The sequence below is a fragment of the Mus caroli genome, unplaced genomic scaffold, assembly GCF_978045245.1.
Source record: "Mus caroli unplaced genomic scaffold, Mus_caroli_1 scaffold_18, whole genome shotgun sequence".
Classification (NCBI taxonomy): domain Eukaryota; kingdom Metazoa; phylum Chordata; class Mammalia; order Rodentia; family Muridae; genus Mus; species Mus caroli.
The window spans coordinates 81823426-81839972 of record NW_028227273.1 but is presented as its reverse complement, the minus strand read 5'-3'; the positions used below and the strand labels follow the sequence as shown (position 1 = coordinate 81839972).

General features: G+C 47.2%; 1 protein-coding gene across 2 annotated transcripts in view; it reads left to right on the top strand.

The window, feature by feature from the left end:
* The window catches only part of Rps6ka2 (ribosomal protein S6 kinase A2), a 284351-nt gene that overhangs the window by 99788 nt on the left and 168016 nt on the right, over positions 1-16547 (top strand). The gene's annotated exons all lie outside the window — the stretch shown is intronic.

Below are 16547 nucleotides of genomic sequence, written 5' to 3'. Positions count from 1 at the left end.
ATCATGCTTTGACGTCATGTTCTTTGGATCATTTGGAAAGGACCGTGTGGACAAATACTCGTTTGTGTGCTCAGATCTATCTTGGTAAGGAGTCCGTATGTGATCCTTTGGATTTTTGTATAGCTTTAAAAGCCTGAAGCGTACTCACAAGTTGGAAGACTCTGCCTTCTTAAGAGGGAAACTATTTCTGGGTGCTTTTGTTTTCCTTGATGAATCAGTTTAGAGTCCTCTTAGAAATTAAAACCAGTTGGAGGATCAAAGGCTGGGCTACTGTGCGGTTCTGCCCAGGGCCACCCTAACTGTTGTGTGCTCAGAGTAGTGGGCTGGGACAGATGTGACGATCCCTGTGCCCATGACTCAGGATGTTTGGCAAGGGAAGTAAAGGTGCAATGTTTTGTAGAAAAATGAAAAAACCAGTACAGCTATCACTAACAAAGGAAGTTTGCCAGTGGCAATCTAATTATGGAAAGCATTGCTAGGGCCAGCTCTGGAACATTCCAACATACTGTCTTGTTCTCTTGGAACCTTCTGGAACCTAAACATCTGAAATCTGTACCCTCACGTGGTCTTCAGCCCCACGAGAGCCTGTCTTTCTTTAGCAGTGAGTTTCAGGATTTGTCTGCTATGCCTCACCTCCTTTGCACTCCGTTTCACCCATGGCTCCCACCTCCAGTCTGCTTCCTGCACTGTTTCGGAGCAGTGTACAGAGATCAGGAGAGCCTTCTCAGGACCCCACAGAGCTGCTCAGCACCAGATCTGCTCATATGTCCACTCCTGACGTCTTCACTTAGTCCTGGTCCTTTCCGATTCCCATGGCTCTGAGTCCTGGAGTCTGGGAAAGGAGACATACGCCACTGACCCCAGATGTTTACTGTCCTAGGCCAACTTCTTTCTGCAGCGACTGCTGGGTCCTAGATGATGCCCTGCCTGCCATCTTTGAAAACCCCAGAGTACAGACAACCAGACACACCTGTCTCACTGACCAGACCCCCTCCGCTCTATGGGGAGGAGACCGACCGACCGTGCCCCACAGCTTCCGTCTCTCCCCACTGATTCCGCCTCCTCCCCCACAGGCCCTCCTACTTGTGTGCAGGCTGTTCTCTTTCTGGGAACACTGACACATTTCATCTCATAGAACTGGTTTTTCCCCTAGATTGGTTACGTTCTGACTGCAGTGTTTAGACACCTGGAAATTGTAAGTTTGTCATGTTTTCGCTTAGCGAGGCAGCGCCTATCAAACACATTCCTGGAAGCTAATCCGGGCATCTGGCTCCTCCCTGGCACGCTCACCTTTTTGACACTTCAAGTCCTGTACTGTGTGGAAAGGACTTTTACTGGTTTTGTTCCAAGCTGTTCCTGATTTCAAGTATGTTACGTCCTACCTACCTAGGTGCAGATGGATCCAGAGTTAGGCTTCTCTGTTCCGCTGACCTGTATTTCACATGATCTTCAACACTGCATTTAAGATGCGCCAGGCTTCTCCGAGGACTAGCTTTCAGACGGTGTCATGTAAGCTTCCAAAGGAGAGAAGCAACCTACAACCACTGTAACACAATAACCCCAAGGTGCAGTAGCCGCATGCATACCTTGGCGGTAACTAACAGTTCTCTAACTGGACTTATGGCCCTGCTCCACCAGCAGGAATTCATGGCGGATTCTAGGAACCTAGGCAACCACAGAGTAAAGTCATGGATGTGGAAGACAACCTACCATAACCACTCACCATAATAGCTCTTAACTACATCCTAAATATTTGTCCTTGTACTCTGGGATAAATACTCCTCTCTCCCATCACCGAGGAAACTCCTCTCTGCAACAGATAAAGACCATTATAGAAAACCACAACTGATTAAAAATGCAGAGTTTTGGAGCCCAGTCCTAATGGGCACATCTATAACACTCTCACGCACGGGAGCCTCAGGGGTCACTGCAGAAGAAGGGTCAGGAGGATTGATAGAGCCAGAGCCGGGAGCTCACTGTGAGCAGCGTGTGCCACCTAAGAGCCGTCAGAAGCTCTGCCCACGGACGGACGGACTCTAATGTGGCTGAGTAAACATGCTCTGAACCAAGACGGCACAGATAGACACGGCAATGTGAAAGGGGGAGGGAGCTCATGGTGGCTCAAGCCTAGACAGAACCACAGGCAACGGAGGAAGGCTGAGAGTGGGAGAAATAGCCTTCTCCAGGGAGGAGCACGCCAACTGGTTATCCGGTACCAAATGGTCAGCCCTAAAAAATAGATATGTAAGTGAAATTATACTTACAGGCTGAGCAGGTTGTGTTTGCATACTTAGAAACACATCATCACCACCACCACCACCACCATCGTCATCATCACCATCATCATCATCATCAACAACAACAACTGAAGAAAAGGAGGCCATGAATTTGCAAGAAAGCAAGGGGAGTATACAGGAGGGCTTGGAGGGAGGAAAGGAGAAATGATATATTACCTCAAGATAGATTATGTAAAGAAAAAAAGATTTTTTTTTTGGGCCAAGATGCCCCCTCCTCTCCCTCTTGTTCAGCATTTTCTGTTGGGTCCCCAAGTAATCACCTTTATCCACATCTCCTGGGGTGCGGGAGAGGATGCTGGGCCCCCCCACCCAGTTGTCATAAAGAGGTCTCCATGGAAGGGGTACCCAGCTGCTATGTGTCTAGATGTAGGGTTCCCGGGTGTCACCCATTTGATCTGGTGAGGTGGGGCAGAGAAGGGCTGTGGTGACTCTTTCCTGTCCCTGTCAGGCACCCCTGAGGCTCACACAGCCTCCCCTGTAGCTCCTGGGTCTCCGTGGTCTTCCCTCATTTTACCTCAGAGGGAGAGCTTTGCAAAGGCTGTGCCCACCTCTGTGTGTTGGGTGGCTGAGGTTTGGATCTGTGGAGGGCAGAGCACAGGCCAGGCAGGGAGCTTCAGGCAGGAGCGACCACCGATGCAGCCCGTGCAGAGGGAGAGAAAGCAGTGTAAGGCCTATTCCCCACCTCAGTCATCTGGAGTACAGTGCTCAGCGGAGATGCAGGAGCCGAGTTTGGCCTTTTCTTGAAAGATGTGTTTCTACCTCCTAAGCCACTGCAGCAGTGTGGTGTGTGCCAGGCAGCTCAGACCCGGAGCAGAGCGTTAGTACAGGGCTGCAGCCAGAGCTTGAGCCCTGTGTGTGGCTGCTTCTCAGGCCAGGAAGAGGGACTGCTTTACGCTTTTCAGTGACCTTTCTGCCACTGGTTATCTTGGCGTTCCCAATCCCTGCCTGTCCCACTGGGAAGCTTCTCCAGGGTCTTTTCACAGCAGGACATCAGCCATGCTGGATTGGCCACCTGGATGGCTTCGTGCTAAGCAGAGGACATCTGCACAATTCCCTCAAATACGGTCATATCTATAAGCGCCAAAAGCTATAACAGCATGTCTTTTTAGAGGGGCATAATGTAGACGTTAATAGACCAGTCTCCTCCCTCCTCCTGCCTCTGTCTGATGGTCGTCCCACTAGCTCAGGGCTAGGGCTCAGCTATGGGTCAATTGATTATGATTTGTCATGATTTGAAGTGCTTCTTCTGGTAGAAATGCAAACCATGGTTCAAACCAACATCCCACAGACCAACAACCTAGGACATACCACCTTCACCTTGCAGTGGGCTCTGGGTAACTCATCATGGGGTCAGGCAGGAATCCCATAGTATGACATGCACAATGCCCTCTGGGGACTGAAATAAGAAGGCATGTTAAGAAGGTGATATAGCAGCTGTTCTCATGTCAAATGGAAGGGAGGCCAGGACAGGCAGGCTACTGCTGAGCCCAGGCAAGAAGGTCTGAAACTGGCTGGTTAATGCTGACAGTGACAAGGTGAGACCCATGGGTGGTGGGTCCAGTGAATGGCTGATGGGGGCTCAGGCAGTAACAAGCTGGCCCACGTCCTCTATTTCTGGACATCACCTACAACATCGATCACCTCTGAAACAGCACTGTCAAAGGGACCCGGACATGACATCCAGGAGTCATTTAGTCTTTGCCTTTGGCGTCATTCTGAGTATTTCAAAAAAGTCCAGGCTCCTGTTCTTTGTTTTCTAAAGAAAACAAATGTGAATTAATGATGCACTGAGCAAGTCCTGCTTTCAGGACTCATAAATCGCTGTCTGTTCTCTTTGTGTGTTTGGCCTCTCTGAGATGTCTGTGTCCTTTAGCTCCCTTTTTATCACACATGAGGGTTTTTATGTTTCTGCCCAGGGCTCTGACCTAGATATCTACTTTCTAGTCCTTTGAAAGAACAGACATATCCAGCAGCTGCTTTCTGTCTTTCCCACACAGTCTGACAGCACTTCCATCTCTACAACTCTTGTAGAGGTCTCCCCTCCCATGGATACATTTCCAATTGATTGTATTCAATGAAAACCGATTTTATTAAGTAAACACATGAAGGACCTAATATCTTCACAGGTATGAATGCCAGAAATGGATCTGGTTGCTTTTCGGGTTTATAGGCAGCCACTTGGCTGCCAAGGCAGTCTGTGGATCTGAGTCTCCTAACGCTTTAAAGAGGAAAGTAGTGAGTGTCTTTTGGGTCTCAAGGGCAGTGAGACACACTCAGATAAGTTGAGTATATGCTACGTGCTATGCATCAGAGAGCTGAGTGTTGGGTATGGAAGGGGGGCGAGGGCTATGTGATTAGCATGAATTCTGACCCCAGCCTAAGTCTTATCTACAAGTGTCATCTCATTGGCAATTACAACGTAAAAATAAAAATGTGAGTCCACTTTCTGTCACTGATGAAACACACCTGAGAAAGGCAAGAGCTTGGAAGGCTCCCTTTGGCTCACAGCCCTTGGTCGCACGCCTCCATTGCCTCAGGCTTGTGATGGGACAGCAATGGAGCAGGGGCACACTGTAGAGGGGAACTGAGCAAGTCACACAGGGGGAAGGTGGAGGAAGGAAGAGAGGTGGAGGCTTAGAACCATGTTATCCCCTTCCAGGACACGTTCCCATTGAACTGACATCCTCCCACCAGATCACACTTCTCCAAAACTCTGTTACCTCCCCAAAGCGCTGTTGTCTGAGGAGCAAGCTTTCACTGCAAGGCCTTTGGGGGTCATCCTAACCATAGTGTTGATGTCTTCAGGGTGTGGAATGTTCTAGTCATTCCTCAGATCACTGTGCTGATGTCTCTCCTCACGTTCCTCTCTCCTTTTCTCTCCTGTCAGTTTGGTTAGAGGTTAATATTATTGATCCTTGAAAATGGTAAGATTTAAATGGGCAGGGGGGCTTCTTGTTGCACACTTCAAACTAGCCCGTAGCCCATAAGCCTGTAGCCTGGGTGGCCTTAAACTCTCAATCCTCGTAGCCTCCTGACTGATGGTAGCATAGGCATGCACCACCATACTCAGTAAGAAAGTCCTAGCTTTTTGTTTCACCAATTTTCTTCACCCATTTAAGCTTTTGATGTTATTCATCTCTCCTGCTTTGTTTACTTTTGCACTTGTCTGTCTTTCCTACAGCCTGCATTTGTCTGTCTGTCTTTCCTGCAGCTTGCATTTGTCTGTTTTTACTGCAGCTTGCAGTTGTCTGTCTTTCCTGCAGCCTGCACTTGTCTGTCTGTCTTTCCTGCAGCTTGCATTTGTCTGTTTTTACTGCAGCTTGCAGTTGTCTGTCTTTCCTGCAGCCTGCACTTGTCTGTCTGTCTTTCCTGCAGCTTGCATGTGTGTCTGCCTGTCTTTCCTGCAGCCTGCACTTGTCTATGTCTTTACTGCAGCTTGCAGTTGTCTGTCTGTACTGCAACCTACGTTTGTGTGTCTTTCCTGCAGCTGCATTTGGCTTATGCTGCCCTCTTTCTTTCATTTCTGAACTGACAGCATTCCGTTGTCGAGCCTGCCATCTCACTGTTTTCTGTCCAGTTCTCCCCTCTCTCTCTTGACTCTTATCTGGAACTGTCTGTTTCTTTGATGAAGCCCCACTCTGTACTTGTTTGCAAGCCTGGCTGGGGTATTCCCATCCCTGATGCTTTGTGATCACGGATGGGTGATCTCAGCTTCTTTGCCATCTTGATTTGTAACAGTGGGCTCTTCCAGTTTTCATTCTGAGGTCTGCCTGCTTCTTGATGAGATGACCAACTTTCCTTGTAACCTGTGGGTTTGGGGTATTGTGTTGAGACTGAATCCTCAATCGACATCTATTTTAAGAGGCCGGATCCAACACCCCACCAGAGGGATGGAGGGTACCACCTCCATGCTGCAAAGCAGGAATTTAATTAAGGCTTGTTACTGGTTGATAGTAAAAGCCCCAAGCAAGGGTTCATTGATCCCAAGGTGAGTAGACTGTCCTCATGGCCACTGTATGATGGCTGAAGTCCTTTCTGTCCATTGGGCAATGGATACCACCACAGGGGTATCCCACTGCAGTCTCCTGAATGCTTACAAAGAATTCTGTGCTTACTCCAGCCTCTGGCTGCCACAGCAGACATGTGGGGACAGTCTTCTCTGTGATGGGTGGCTGGAGCTCCAGTCTAGCATGAGATATGAATACAACCTAGAACTCACTACTGTCTTCTTTCTTAGGTTCCAAGGTCTTCGACCCACTTTCTTCTCTGCTGTCAGAGTCCTCTTTTATGAAGGATGTTAGCTATCCTTAGTGTCCCAGTTTTGACAGTAGAAGACGGTTACATAGTATGGTTTGAATACTAAATGTCCCCTGTTGAATGTGCTAAAACACTGGTGCCCAGCTGGTGGCACTGTTTGGGGGTGTGGGTAGATAGCTTTAGCTAAAGGAATGAAGTCACTGCACACATGCCTTTAACTGTAACTGGTCCCCAGTTTGATCTTCACTATTTGCTCCCTGTTCTCCATGATGTGAGCCTCCTCTCTGCTTCCTGTTTGGCATGAAGTGGGCAGCCTCTTCCTCCACACTCTCCTGCCACCATGGTATTCTGAGTAAGCTCATGGAGCCAAGCCATTGAACCATGAGCCAAAACGCATCTTTTCAGCTTCTGGTTGTCACAGCCACATAAAAAAAAAACACTTCAATACATTATACACGTCCCTTTCAGGGTGAAATGAAGAGAGAAAACGTTTGGCCATGGGCCCAGATGCACACAGGTGTCTGCCCACGCACACGTGTTGCCAGAATGTAGTCTCTATGGCCACAGCTGCGAAGTTCAGATCTGAGACACGGTTTGATATAAAAGGACAGATGAATCAGAAATTAGGATACCCACTTGTGCATTAAGTGTCACATATGTATTTTCACAGCAGTGAAAGCCAGCAGACATGTGGGGGAGAGAGGATTATGTGATGGCTTAAGGAGTGCGTGCAATCAAACTTAGGTCATCTTGTTCAACTACTATCCCGTTAGGGTTTTGAATGCTACTTACTTTATAGTGAGGCACGTATACATATATATCATATATGTGTGATGTATCTATCTTATGGCTCAATAGGAGAATGTGGCATCATCTGAAATTCTTAAAGGTGCCCTTCTTTTTAGAAAATCATAGTTATTCTGTATATATGTGGACCTTCTCAACACCCATTTACACTTACCTGTGATGAGTCAGAAGACAGGCAGACTCTGAGAAGGACTTCCTGATGACTGTTGGTGTGATCTGGAATGGAGCACACTCACGAGCCTGTAACCCAGGGGCTTGGCTGACTGAAGAGCACACCAGATCTCCTTCCATCCTTCTCCAATGTTTGACGCTTACTAATCCTCTTAATGAGCCTTCACATGAGACTCTTGTTGATTCCATTTGCTAGTCTGACTTCTGTGAGCAGAGAGATGGCATGGGGGAATGTCACCTGCAGGCAGGTGGGAGCTGAGATTTGGAAAGCATGGTGCACACTGTCCTCTCTCCTAACTGTGCTTTCCTGTAAGTGCGCGTCCTGTCTCTCCCTTGACTTCCGAGGCTCCAGTTCCTCATGAAGGACACTGGCAACCTGCTCATATTAATGTGGCTTAGAGACCGGTGCCTCTTACTACCTTGCTACCTTACAGCCGCTTGGGAGATGCACAGTGGGAAGAGGAGAACATGCTTAGGGACGGGCTGACAGTGATGGGTGTCAGAAAGACATGTGAGCCGCCCTCAGCTCATGGGTTGTGACACATGCGTGACCCACAGGGCATTGCCCCTGTGGCTTCTCCCAGCTGCCCATGTCTCTAGCTCATGGACTGTTCTCACTTTGTCCACCCAGTTTCAGGTTTCTGTCCTTCATGTGGCTCAAGAAAACTGGTGTTGGGGACACCAAAGGAGAAGTCACATGTCCTCTGAAAAGGATTGCACCTGAAAGCAGACAGGCTCCAGGGCTTGTGGGTGTGAGTTACTGGGGTGAACACCCTGGAGTAAGCCAAAAGTGTTAGCTCACAGCGAGGCCCTTCCTGTTTGCTGCCTGAAGACATGGCACTTTATCTATATATGATGTCCTCAGCCGTTCTCTGCCATGGTAATTTTATGCTCGCCCCCAAGGTAGGAAGGACAGAAGTTTCACAAAGAAAGGTTTTTGCTCCCAAATTATTAATATCTTTCTGCAGTGCTACAGATTAAACCCACACACAGCCTTATAGCTGCCAGGGAAGTGCTCTACCACAGAGCCATATCTCCAGAACACTGGGATCATTTTTTAAGAACCCCAATTCTTGTGAGCCCCAACTCCAGTACAGAAGCTCATTTGGTACAGCTTTGCTTCTGAGTATCAAGGGTTTCCCACAGAGCTGCCAGAGGACCTCACTGAGGATCTACTCTGCGACTAGACATGAAGCACAGCCCTGTCCCGTCCCTCAGAGTCAGAATGCAAGGGCAGAAACAAACTGAGTTAAATTAGGCCATTTCTGGGTCCCAGAGGAACACAGACATCATAATGATTGGCTATACATGTAAATACAGATATATAAATGTAATTATATAGAGAATGTTTCTTTTTTGCATTTGTCTAAAGTTAAGAAGTAGTTTTCTTTGCTTTGTGGTAATAATGATTACTATGAAGGGAGTGTGTGGATTTTTGATAGCTTCTCTTTCTGATGCCTTCCCACCATCTGGAATTGCTTCCTACAATGGCTCCTTAGCCCCATCTTGGACTTCTCTATTCTCTGCTGGGATCTTAAATGTGCCACACATGTGCTGCCATTCAGTGACAGTATTTTCCCACCACCCTATAGTCCAGCTTTGTCCTTTGCCACTTCAGGGAATTGTTTCTAGGAGTCTTTATTTACCTTCTTCATGACCCAGCAGTGTATTCTCATTTGAAACTACACTGCATGTTGAAAATTGTCCTGGTTAGTTTCACATCGACTTGATAGAAGCTAAAGGCGTTTGGAAAGAGGTCACCTCAACTGAGAAAAAGGATCCCATCAGATTGGCCTTTGGGCAAGCCTGTGGGACATTTTCCTAATCAACAGTTGATATGGGAGGGCCCAGCCCACTATGGGCAGTGTCACCCTGGACACGTGATCCTGAGTCATATAAGGAAGAAAACTGAGCATGCCATAAGAAACAAGCCAGTAAAAAGTATTCCTTCAGCCTGATATAGCTGTCTCCTGAGAGGCCCTGCCAGAGCCTTACAAATACAGAGATGGATGCTCAAAGCCAACCATTGGACAGAGTGTGGGGTCCTCAATAGAGGAGTTAGAGAAAGGACTGAAGGAGTTGGAGGGGTTTGCAACCCTATAGGAAGAACAACAATATTAATTAGCCAGACACCCCCCCCCCCGCCCCAGAGCTTCCAGGGACTAAGCCATCAACAAAGGAGTATACATGGCTCCAGCTGCATATGTAGCAGAGGATGGTCTTGTCAGGCATCAATGGGAGGAAAGGTCCTTGGTCCTATGAAGGCTTGATAGATAGTGTAGGGGAATCGAAGGTGGGGAGGTGGGAGTGGGTGGAGGAACACCCTCATAGAAGCAGGGGAAGGGAGGATGGGATAAGGGTTTCCGGAAAGTTGGGGGGGGGGGGGCTGGGAAAGGGGATAACATTTGAAATGTAAATAAAGAACATAGCCAATAAAAAAATTTGATCTTACTCTCCTGTCACCCCAAGAATGTCTTCACATCAGGGACATAGTCACACTCCATCCCTGGCACTGTGCTGGCTAGCTGTGTGGCTGTCACCCCTCATCTGTGAGAAGAGCTCACAGTCTATGTGAGGTGACCCTCAGAGAGTGTCACTATGGAGGGGACATTGTGAGGTGCTGTCCTTCTCCTTCTGCTAACTCCCTTAGCATCCTCTGTTGGCAACTTTTCTGGGTGTTTCTTCTCCAGTAACAGTAGCCACACATATCTTGAATCTTGTTCCCTTAGAGATAACACACAGTTGCTAATTAGAGCTAACCCACTGAACAGGAAGCTGCGCCCCAGTCCATCTAAATCTTGCCCTTTCATCTTTCAGCTGCTTGGAAAACTCACACATGGAGTTTCATTGCTACATCCAAGATCCACTGTTCACAGTAAGGTCTGCCAGGCTTAAGGTGACCTCAAGTTTCTCCTGGTCGCCCTTATCACCACAGGGATGCACTTTGCTCTGCCTGTTTTGTGGTCCCAGCCCTTTCCAACAGCTCAGGAATGAGACAAGGATGTGACACAGTGGTCATAAACAGCTGTGATAGAACTCTGTCCCTCAATGCTGTGTGAGTGAGTGGCCTTCAGCCCAGGATCCATGGCTGAGCAGACTATTTCTGGGCAGTGCAGCTGGAATAGTTACTTTTCCATAAGTGGCAGTCACCTATTCATCCACCTACTCAGCTCACACTTCCAGACAACTCACTCTGGTCCTGTTATGCTTTCTAAACCATAGAAACACGATGGTCAACACACACCCTCCTTGTCGGTTAGATTCTCTTGCTCTGAATGCTTCTCACATATTGCCTGTTTTTCTGTTTCTATACCCATTACCTCTTTGTTGCTGGGACAAAGTGCTTAACAGATGATTACAGCAGAAAACATTTATTTTGTTTGGTCCCTGGTTCCAGAGGATTTAGCCCATGGCTGCTTAGCCTATATGCTTAGGCAAAAAGCCACTGTGGTAGGAGCATATAATGATGGTGTTTCATCTCTTCTTGACTGACAAAAGACAGAGGAGAAACATGCCAGTACTGGGTGGGTGTATTCGTCAGGGTTCTCTAGAGTCACAGAACTTCTGGGATGAAGTATATGTATGTGTATATGTACAAATGAAGTGTACATATACATAATGAAGTATATGTGTGTATGTATGTATGTGTGTATTGTATATGTAAAGGGAATTTATTGGAATGACTTACAGGCTGTAGTTCAACTAATCCAACAATGGAAAGTCCAAGAATCTAGTAGTTGGTCAGTCCCGAGAAGCTGGGTGTCTCAGCTGGTCTTCTGTATAAACTGGAATCCAGAAGAAGTAGGCTCCAATGGATGTGCTGGCAAAGTGAGTGCAAGTGGGTGAAGAAGAACTAACCCCTCCTTCTTCCATTGTCCTTATATAAGCCTCCAACAGAAGATACCATCTGCCCAGATTAAAGGTGTGTCTCAAGATATGGAATAAAGATGTGTGTCAATCCAGATCAAAAGTATGTGTAATCCCACCTCAAGATCTAGATCAAGAGCTTATGTCTTCCAGGCTCAAGATCCAGATCAAAGGCATGTTATCTTCCTGCCTCAAGATCTGGGTCACAGGAGTGCCCTCCATTTCTGGATTGTAGTTTGTTCCAGATATAGTCAAGTTGACAACCGAGAATGGCCATCACAGTTGGCTTTTTCTTTTATCCACTTTTGTTCCATCTGGTGACATCACTTTCAAGATAGGTCTTCCCAATGCTTTAGTCCTCACAGACACACTCACAGCTGTGCCCTACCAACCTCCTAAGTATTTCTAAAGCAAATTAGGTTGACCCTCACAAGCAGCCATCTCAGCTGCCTGGATTTCCTTGTGGCTGACCTGTTATCTGGATGGTTCTCTTGGTGGGTATTGAAAAGACAGTCTAATTTAATAAAAATGTAATTGCTTACCATCAGTGTTATCATCCATTCAGGCTATAAATAAAACATCACAGACTGGGTGCCTGAACTGGTCACTGTTCTGGAGGCTGTTAGCCCAAGATAAAGGTGACTGAGACATGAAGTGTTTGGTGAGGCCACTTCCCTGACCCACAGTAGGTAGTGGGTCACAGTAGTGTTGTTGCTGTATCCTCCCATAGTGAGTAGCTCAGGGGAGCTCTGTGGGTTCTCTTTTAGGAGGGTGTAGATTCTATACACACGAGCCAGTCACCTTCCCAAAGAGCGAGAACTAGGACCTACTTTCTAAGCTGACTTAAAACCTCTTGGCAATCTTGAGATCTCATTAAGCTTAGTTTACTGTATTCCGGTTGAGCATCTAGCTTTCACACTGTATATATGACTTCTGTCACTCCTCTCCCTTGTTGCCTTCACGCCACTAGGGTCTATTTCCTTTCTCTTCCTCATCCGAGCACATCAGAATGCATCTCTGGCCCCGACTTACACACATATGATGCCAATGGGCAACTTGGCTTCTGATTTTAAAGTTTCTCTGTGAAATGTGATGTTCGTTGAATGTTTCTCAGGCATACCAGGTATCTTTCTGCTCCTTGTGCAGAGCTCATGCAAGAAGGTGGTGACCTGCCCAGGCCTATGACTCACAAGGCTCTCTTTGGCCACGAAGAAGGTTGCACAAATTACCTACGTGTGAGACAGCAGCGACTTACGCTAAGATAGAAGTAGGCTGGAAATGTTTCCAGGGTCTGGAGAGGTGGCTTGGTGGCTTATTCATTTGGCAGAGGATCCAGGTTTGGTTCTCAGCATCCCCAGGACAGCTCACAAGTCCCAGGGGATCTGACACTCCCTTCTGACCACTGAGGGCACCAGGCACACGTGAGGTACAAACACAGGCAATGCCAACAAAACAGCCATACAAAGAAGGAAATGCTTGCACATCAATGGGGGATGGAGATACTGGATTTGGGAAAAGAGGTTGAGAGAAATGTTTGGCCCCTCAGTCAACTTGTATATGTGGGCAGGCACCATTTTTTGAGCTGGGGACTATTATGAGAGCATCAACTCTGAACATAAGAGTAAAATATTGGGGCTGGAGAGAATGGCTCAGTGGTTAAGAGCACTGACTGCTCTTCCAGAGGTTCTGAGTTCAAATCCCAACAACCACGTGGTGGTTCACATCCATCTGTAATGAGATCTGATGCCCTTTTCTGGTGTGTCTGAAGACAGCTACAGTGTGGTTATATATAATGAACAAATAAATCTTTAAAAAAAAAAAAGAACAGCCGGGCGTGGTGGCGCACGCCTTTAATCCCAGCACTCGGGAGGCAGAGGCAGGCGGATTTCTGAGTTCGAGGCCAGCCTGGTCTACAAAGTGAGTGCCAGGACAGCCAGGGCTACACAGAGAAACCCTGTCTCGAAAAACCAAAAAAAAAAAAAAATAAAATAAAAAATAAAATAAAATAAAATAAAATTAAAAAAAAGAGAGTGAAATGTTTTTGAGATGAATTCCCCCAAATAAACAGGATTTTGAGGTAGATTGCATGAAGACAGGCTGACTGAGTGACAGACAGCTGACAGTGACAGAATGACAGGAAGTCACAGGGACCCTAAGGACCCTGAGGGTTCCTTAGGGACAGATACAACAACAGAAATTGAATCGATGATTAGAGAAATGTTGGAAATAACTTTCCTCATCTGGGAAAAGGTCAGGGTAGCTGGGGTCCAGGGCAGCGGGGACCCTGAAGAGGGCCCTGGTGTGAAGTAGCTTCTGTTATAAAGTCGAAGCTTTATGCCATTGGGCTTCGGCGTCTAGGGGAATGAATGATTATGTTGAGAAACCAATGTTTGCCCAGCGTATGAGTTTCAATTCTCTCTATAATCTCAGAGCTGGAGCAAAGGTCACGGAGTCACTGAAGGTCGGTGAGATGTTTGACCCGCGCCTTTGCTAAGGGACTGGTAGTTTAGTTATTCTAGCTATATAGGAATATGCACGCTCCCGCAAGAGCCTGTGCTATCCCAGTCATCCCTGAGAAGAACAAGGATGAAGGCTGCCATTGTAGCTGGGCAGGACAGCATTTGCCTAGCACAGGCCCTGTGGTTCAGAATGTTCATACAAATGGAGATGTCACCCCGCCCAAGGCCAGACTTACCCACAGCTGTGAGTGTAAGAGGTAACCACCTCACGCGTGTGGCGAGTGATTAGCCCATCATAGCATAACGCAGGTGGTTGAGTCAGGGTTGAGTTTATGTGGATACGCTTTCTGCTAGTAACAGAAGAAATGCAAAACTATGGCAAAGGACTACACTTGGCCTTATCTGTATTCCTGGTGTGTGCAAAGAGAATCATCATTGTGCTGCTTTGAATATGCTTGGCCTATGGAAATGGCACTATTAGGAGGTGTGGCCTTATTGGAGTAGGTTTGGCATTGTTGGAGGAAGTGTGTCACTGTGGGGGTGGGCTTTGAGGTCCTATGTCTCCACCCAGTATGGAAGAGACCCTCCTCCTGTCTGCCTGAGGAAAGATGGCCTCCCTGTGGCTACCTTCAGATCAAGATGTAGAACTCTCAGCTCTTCCAGCACCATGTCTGCCTGCACCCTGCCACACTTCCCACCACGGTGATAATGGACTGAACCTCTGAAACTCTAAGCCAGCCCCAATGACATGTTTTCTTTTATAAGAGTTGTCTTGGGGGCTGGTGAGATGGCTCAGTGGGTAAGAGCACTGACTGCTCTTCTGAAGATCCTGAGTTCAAATCCCAGCAACCACATGGTGGCTCACAACGAGCTGTAATGAGATCTGATGCCCTCTTCTGGTGTGTCTGAAGATAGCTACAGTATACTTATGTATAATAATTAAAAATTATGTAACCTTGGTCCCTTTTAAGTCCAATATGAGTTTTTATGGTTGTCTTAGTTTAGGTTTATTGCTGTGAAGAGACAGCATGACCAAGGTAACTTATTTATTTATTTATTTATTGTGAGTACACTGTAACTGTACAGATGGTTGTGAGCCTTCATGTGGTTGTTGGGAGTTGAATTTTTAGGACCTCTGCTCGCTCAGGCCCTGCTTGCTCCAGTCCAAAGATTTATTTATTATTACACATAAGTACCCTCTTCCTCCTCTTCACTATCCCCCCCCCTCCAGCTCTTTCCATTGGGTGTCTGCTTTCTGTAACTACGACATGGTGGCTCTAGGGACTCATCCCTCTGTGATCCTCAAGTCACTGATTCTCAACCTGTGGGCCCTGACTCCTTTGGCAGTCAAATGAACCTTTCATGGCGGTTGCCCAAGACCATTGGAAAACTCAGATATTTACATTAAGGTTCATACCAGCAGCAAAGGTACAGTTATAAAGTAGCAATGAAAATAATTGTATGGTTGGGGGTCACCACGGCCCGAGGAACTGTATTCAAGGGTCGCCGCATTAGGAAGTTGAGAACCACTGCTCTAAGTGAAGCAGTTCGCTTTCATGGGTCCTACTCCTGAGACCACCTGAGGGTCCTGAGGTCACCAGCACTCTCTTCTTTATGGTTTCTAGTCTAGTTCCTCCCCAGCCCCAAAGACTCACCTCATGTAAACCTTACGTAACTTGGCTGCCAAACTTCTCTTTGTCCTCGTGGGACCAACATGGCTGGGTGTTCTCTGAGCATGCATGGCTGGGTGTTCTCTGAGCATGCATGGCTGCGTGTTCTCTGAGCATGCAGCAGCCATCTCAGACCCAGATTGTTCTTCTCCACTGTCAGACTCGCCATTGCCTGTGACGTCATCCACACTCGCATGAATGGCCATATGATTCTTTGGCTCCTTTCTCCCTGCATCTTCAGTGGCACTTCTTCTACTTCAAACAATGTTCACCTGGAAACACAGTCTCTTTAAATTGGTGGATCCATTCACCAGTGAAGTGGCAGGTGCTTCCAAGCCCACCTCTACCCTCACTCCTGGCATACTCAGCCACACCTCAGTTGCCCTCCTTCTCACTGGAGCCTCCATCCACTGACAGTGCACATCTTGTCCATTGGTCTCTGTCCTCAGCTCTGTTTCTCACTAGCAGAGCTCCAGGGCTGTCCTGTACCCTTGCTTTCTAATTCTCATCATCTGGGAGAAGTGTTCTCTCCATGACAACATCTGGAGCTTGGCAATAGCAGAGAACATTATCCCAACAGACCACATCATTGAAGGCCCAGGCGCACCCTCATCTCTGAGCCTGTGAGAACTTTTTTAGTTCTCTCTAGTACATAGCCACACTCTTTGATGTGTGTGTGTGCGTGCACACATGCTGTATTAATACAGTTCATGGTGATAAGAAAATTGTTCTTGTTTAAGCTGGGTACATGGCTCACTGTTCAGCCTTTTTTCTCACTGCATCATTGCCCAGCTGCCAAAGCTGTTCTGTGATCAGTCTTCAAGTGCTTGAAGTATCTGTGGCCATAGATCCAAGGGTTCTGTGCATGTCTTGCATGGGAGTGGGCAGCTTTGCCATTAACTGTGTCACCTTGAGTGTATGGCTTACATTCTTCAAGGTTCAGGTTTCCTCAGTAAAGGACCTTCCAGTGGCAGAAGGACATTGGCATGTTTATGCCACAAGAATAGAATCTGTAAGAC